Source organism: Selaginella moellendorffii, unplaced genomic scaffold, assembly GCF_000143415.4.
Source record: "Selaginella moellendorffii unplaced genomic scaffold, v1.0 SELMOscaffold_114, whole genome shotgun sequence".
Taxonomy (NCBI): Eukaryota; Viridiplantae; Streptophyta; class Lycopodiopsida; order Selaginellales; family Selaginellaceae; genus Selaginella; species Selaginella moellendorffii.
This window is the reverse complement of record NW_003314375.1, coordinates 530,763-535,958: the sequence shown is the minus strand read 5'-3', so window position 1 is coordinate 535,958 and position 5,196 is coordinate 530,763. Positions and strand designations below refer to the sequence as shown.

Genomic DNA, 5,196 nt, shown 5'->3' with positions numbered 1-5,196 from the left:
AGCGTGTTCCTTGAGTGCCATTTCCCAAATTTGTATCCAAGCTGTGCTAAAAATACTCCACATTAAACAAAAGAGGATTGGGTAGAAGAACCTGATTGCCGCATTGTCCACATTGGATGGTGATAACCTCTCTTGGCATTATCTTTTACCCTAATTAGGTGAACCAATGGGATATGTGAAATTTGATCATCTCTCCAAGTCCTTGTGAACTTTACAGGCACCAAGCAGTCACTAAAGAAGTGAATGACATTCTCTTGATGAACCTATCTGTATCTTGTATTAGTTTAGTTCTCTTGAGAAAGTCTAGTGCTCATGCGATAAGTCCACATTAGCCACATTCTCATTATCATCATCTCACGCCACACAGGAGGATCATACAAGAGTGGAAGTGCCTGGAAATCTAGAAGCAGAGAAAACATTGACTTCTTATTTCAAGTGATTACTTTCTGATCATCCATCCAGAGGAAATAAGTGAAGAGCTAGGCAGCACACTGAGTACAAGGGTCACCACATCTGTGATCCATACACTGCAAATATTTTAAAACCGTATGAACTGTTTGCAGGGCTTTCCCGGAGGCTCATTACGCCAAGCCTCATGTGCAGAAAGACAGAGACAAATAGCGATTATCATAACAATCTGCTCCAGGCTACCCCCACCATGTGGAGATGATTCCAGTGGAGCGGTTCCATAAAGCTTCTCAATCTAGGCCCCAAGAACATGTATACTGAGATCCCTAGCAATGGTGCTATCACAGAGAATGCTACCGTCCCAACTACATGCTCAAGCCCTGGAAGAATGCATGAAACCCTATCTTCCGGCCTGCTATGAGAGTTTTAAACAGCACGTGAGGGATTCTTTTTGGTGGGTTCCTCTTTGCAATGAATGGATTCTTTTTAGTGAGTGTGCGGTTCCATTGGCACCCCTGCTCGAGTGAAACTCATTCCCTTTGCTCACTCACACGCAGAGGAGATAGCACAGCAACTGTTTGATAAATGCTCTGATATCAATAGTACTAAAGAGGAGGAAAATTCTGAGGGACAGCGAGCATAACTGCGAGTGTGCTCTCATATTTACATGATTCTGAGTCCATGCAAACATGGAATTTAAGTAAGCCTTTGCAAAAGTGACAGTGAATGATATGGTGTAAGCTTTGTATTGCTTACTTGTTGCTTAGTTCTTCAACAGGAATACCAGAGGAGAAGAGATGTCTTGCGACAGGCCAACTATAGGCTCCATGGTTCATGTGTAGTACACAGCCTGATTATGTAGAGGAGCTGTTGATATAAATGTAGAGAGGCAAAGTGACTTTGAGCTTGAACTGAGCAGTGGCTTGTACTTGGCCTTCTCGGACACATATGTTACTGTTATGTGTGTAGGTCAGAGTGCTCACTTAGAGCGAAGAGGAAAAGACATTTGTTATTTTTTGGTAGCCAGTCAAGGGCAGGAGACACCTTATAAATAATGTAGTATTACAACACAAATACAATTGAATCTGGCACCACTTCACTTAATTTGTCCTCAAATATGTAGATATGGCCATGGTCACTATTCTTTGTTTGTCTTTCTTAGTTCTCTCTTTCTCTGCAAGTTGGTGAAGTTGGATTGGATCCAACCTAGTGTGTCACAATAATCAATACACGTCCATGGGTGTGACGATGCTCCTCGTCTCCAGACTAATTGGATTTGTACAGCACTGTGCCCCTGTAGAGAAACGCATGGTCATCACCACCACTTCTAGAGCTGCTCTGGATCACCGCCACCACATTGAAGCTCACCTTGCCACTGGGTTGAGCAGAAATGGCTCCAAAGTGATAGAGCAAATCAGTGACCTCATCAATCTCTCTGCTCGTGGGTGATGGCCAACCCTGCAAGATCTTCTTCCCTGTCCCTTGTGAGATCTTCGTCCCTGTCCCTCGCACTGCCCTTCTTACCTGGCCGCTAGGTACATGTGACTGATCCCAAACTCCTGGTGGAGAATTCTCATGGCCTTGAGATCTTCTCGCTGGTGATGTTGCTGCTGCTGCTGCTGTGACTCCGACTCCGAATCTCCTCTCTCTCCTCTCTCTCCTCTCTCTCTCTCTCTCCAGCCACTGCTGTTGTTTATCATAGTGGTGTTCAAATTTTGTATCCTGGATTCACATGAGAATGACGTAATAGCAAAGAGCAAGACTTACCTGTAGCATTAAGTCGACTCTACCATTGGGACTTCTAGATAGCCTTTCTGCCACCATACTACCGTAAGAAACTGTGACAAAACCATGCCCCAACCGAAAAATTTCCTCTATCTTTGATAGCAAAACTTACAAACCACTATGATTACCTGTACCCCGAGATATTCACTGACTTTCTCCAAAAAGAATAGATATCAGAGGTTCCACTTTGTAATCAAGACGAAAGGATAAATGTAAACGGTGCTAACAAAAAAATATATTGATACCTGTAGGCAACAGGATCATATGGGTGAAATATGTTCATCATTTGCCTGCATGTTAGCTTTTTTTCTTCAATGCCTTCACCTTCCCAGTACCTTAGCTTTACTAGGAAATAGAGTATACCCAAGATAAATAAATCTTTTTTTCTTATTTTATAATATTGATTGTATACAAGGTTAAATTTATCTAAATTTTGCTACTATTTGTATCTAAAGAAATGCACAATAATGCAATAATTTAATGATGATTAAAAATGACCTTATTTTCCCAACACTTGCATTATTATCTAATTGCATTATTATGCATTTCTCTGGAGATGAATAATAGTAAAGAATACAATCAAAATTTCTAACATTGTAAAATTAGAAAAGAAGATCTATTTTTCTTGGGTATGCTATATCTTCCAGCGGAGCTGGGATCTCTGCTAATATTCATAAATAATGTTCTCAAAATGGAATTAAAGATGCCAGATGCTATATGCCAATAGCACTTTTAAATAAGAGAGTATGATGATGATGATGATCAATGATTCGAGAGAGAAATGACCTCATGTGGAGATGGTCAATTTTTCTAGCAACTGTGGAATCATCTTTTGTAATGGGCTCCTTAGCCGGCTCCACTTCTATCCTGGAGGTTATAACTAGGCATTATTACATTTATTTTGATACAGACCTCTATTAATGGTTAATAAATAGTTATATAAACAGAACCATTAGATTAAGAAAGTTAACGGTTGTGTATGTACTTGGTAAAACAAACCTTATCCATTAAAATAAATTATAATAAAATCTGGACCATTAGAAAGCACAAAGCAATATAGGAACCTCATTCAGCGTGGAAAGCTGGTGCGCCGTGCTGCGGATGGCGCCTTCGAACGGCAGCAGCGCATCGTTGATGGCATCGAGGCCGGCGGCACCAGCGCCAGCGCAAGTGGCACTGCCAGCCATGACGAATCCGCACGCAAACCCTAGTCCAAAAGCCTGTACTTTTTTTCATTCTCTTTTTCGCCTTTAATTCCGTTGAACCGGCCGGCTGGCTACCACTCTTCTAGGGCGTGGGCGTCGCGTGTATATGGCACCGGCCGATCACCTCGTCGTCCAGCCAGGCCTTCAAAGGGCCCTTGACTTTCTTCTCTCGTCTGGTAGAAAACAATCCATCATCTTGTTGTAGCCACACTCCAAATCCACGCAGATAAGCTGGACAAGCTGTTTTGCGGGCCTGTTCCGGTTCATGAAGTTCTCCGCCTCAGATCCCTTCTGATTCAAGGTGTGTGTGTGTGTGTGTGTGTGTCTGCTTCCGTCCCCACCTGAACTCGCTCGTGTCACCAAACAGGCCATGGGCAACAAGAGCTCAGGCAATCGGATTCAATGGGCGTTGCAGCTGCCATGCTCTTCTTTCTCAAAGAACTCAAGGGCGTTCTAATTCCTAGGGAGCTGCAGCCTCTCTTCTTGGCAGCCACGAGTAAGTCGGAACATTTTCAAGCATCTAATCATTGCTCGCTCATACCAGGAGTTTTTGCCGTTAATTGCCGTCTGTATGTTCTCCGTATTCTTCTGGCCCGGCTTCCCTACACTAGCTTCCAACTCGTAAAATGCTTGTTGCGTGTCCTGTTGAAGATACACGAGCACAACATGGAAAGGATATCGCTTCTGAAGCTGGCAATTTTAGTTGGCCCTTTCCTTATCCAATCAGAGATGAATGGAACCGATGCTAGCAGGTGGCATTCTACACACGAGCATCAGAAATTGTCTCTCACTACTGGTGTCATGACAGGCTCCGTGCCGTGACAATGTTTGCAGTCGTACTGCTGAGGGAGCAACAACATTTGTTCTCCACCAGTCAAGCCATGAGTCACAAGCTGCTTAGACTTCAGGTAGATACTTTACAAAAATGCAGTGCCTTGTTGAAAGTTCCAGATGCCTTGCAACAAGATGAAAGATAAAAAACCAGTGCAGGTCCACTCCAAGCTCTATTCCAGTCCTGGAGGAAGGTACTCCTGTCCTGTGCTTCTTGTGCTCTTACGACACTTGCATGCACAGGCCTTTCGATGTGTATGGGTCATTTAACCGGAATATACAACTGCCGGGCCTGTTTGGCAATCAGGTCCCGAGCTTCAGCTGCAACCGGAAGGACGGGCTACTCTCTTCCCTTAGGCAGCACTTGCCAGACTGCAATACAACGCATTCCGCTGCCATATGTGAGCTGAGAGTTCGTCCTACAACAGAAAACAAACTTTTGAGCATAAGAAATGGCAAACACGAGCTTCTGAGAATTCTCTCCAGAAAAAAGTTTGCGCCCTTGCCGCGTGCCAGACGCAAACGCATGACAAGGTAACTGAATAACTCGTGCTGCATGGCTGGGAACGTATTAATGTGTTCTTCTACAGGAGATTTTGTCAAACTTCAGATGACTTCTACAATTCGTCTCTGTGGTGCTCAGGCACCAAGCAACACCGGCAGACAGCCGCCCAGCAGAGCACGCTAGCTCGCCCGGATGAGCCGGCTACGCTCTTTCCAAGCACTAAGATTTATAATACTCTATCGCCTTCGTCTGACCCAACTTGCGAGCAAGTTCCTCCGGCACCCCCACCTTCCAGACCAAGGCCACCCCCGCCTCCACCGCCTCCACCACCCCCACCACCACCGTTGCCTCCACCTTTCCCCCTACCACCCGGAGCTTCGCCACCAGCTCTGCCCTTGCCGCCACGAACCCGAGTTGTCGAGAGTGTTCCTGATGTGGAGAGAAAGCCGAAGCTCAAGCAGC

At 44.8% G+C, this 5,196-nt stretch overlaps 1 pseudogene; it reads right to left on the bottom strand.

The window, feature by feature from the left end:
- LOC9634408 overlaps positions 1-3,380 on the bottom strand; it is a 5,209-nt pseudogene extending 1,829 nt beyond the window's left edge.
- Between the last annotated feature and the right edge of the window lie 1,816 nt (positions 3,381-5,196).